Below are 717 nucleotides of genomic sequence, written 5' to 3'. Positions count from 1 at the left end.
AATTTCGTTTAGAATTTTCCTCAGAGTTTGGTATTCAGTTTTGTTATTTTACTTTTTCTTTGTTTAAGTTGAGTTTTTAAAATTATAAAACAGCAAAAACTACACGATTTTTCAGGTTATCGAGTCATGTTTATATTCAATATATATAAGTTCATTATTTGTGAATTGAGAACCAACCGCAAAACATTATTAAGAGAATACTGAGAGAAGTTCCATACAGCTAATAGCTAAATGAGAATATTTTTCATTTTGAATTCTTACTGCTTGACGTAATCATTTTGTAAAGGTGAGTGATATCAGCTAGAGAGACCGATATAATACATTAGTTATTTTTAAAAACTCTGAAATTGTAAGTCTTGTAAAAAAAAATAAACCCCCTCTAAAAAAAACATAAAACTTGAACAAAAAATCATAATTCTCCATATGCCCCAAATAAAAAGGATAGAAAAGGGTAATAATATAATAAATATGTATTGATTTGATTTTTTTCCAAAAGTGCCGAATTGACCAGGTGTCGATTTGACTTATTCTCAAATAAACCCAGTGACCCAAAACCATGCAAGTTCGGCCATGAAATGCATGATACATGTTTTTGTTTGTTTGTTTATTCATTTTTTTTTCTGAATATATAGTTGTTCTCAAAGTACAGAATCCTTATAGAACTTCTGAATTTCAGAGAAACATATTTTCTTGTTTCACTTCTTCAAGGTTTAAACA

The sequence above is a fragment of the Mytilus galloprovincialis genome, chromosome 7 (assembly GCF_965363235.1).
Source record: "Mytilus galloprovincialis chromosome 7, xbMytGall1.hap1.1, whole genome shotgun sequence".
NCBI classification, from domain to species: domain Eukaryota; kingdom Metazoa; phylum Mollusca; class Bivalvia; order Mytilida; family Mytilidae; genus Mytilus; species Mytilus galloprovincialis.
Note: the sequence above shows the minus strand (reverse complement) of the source record.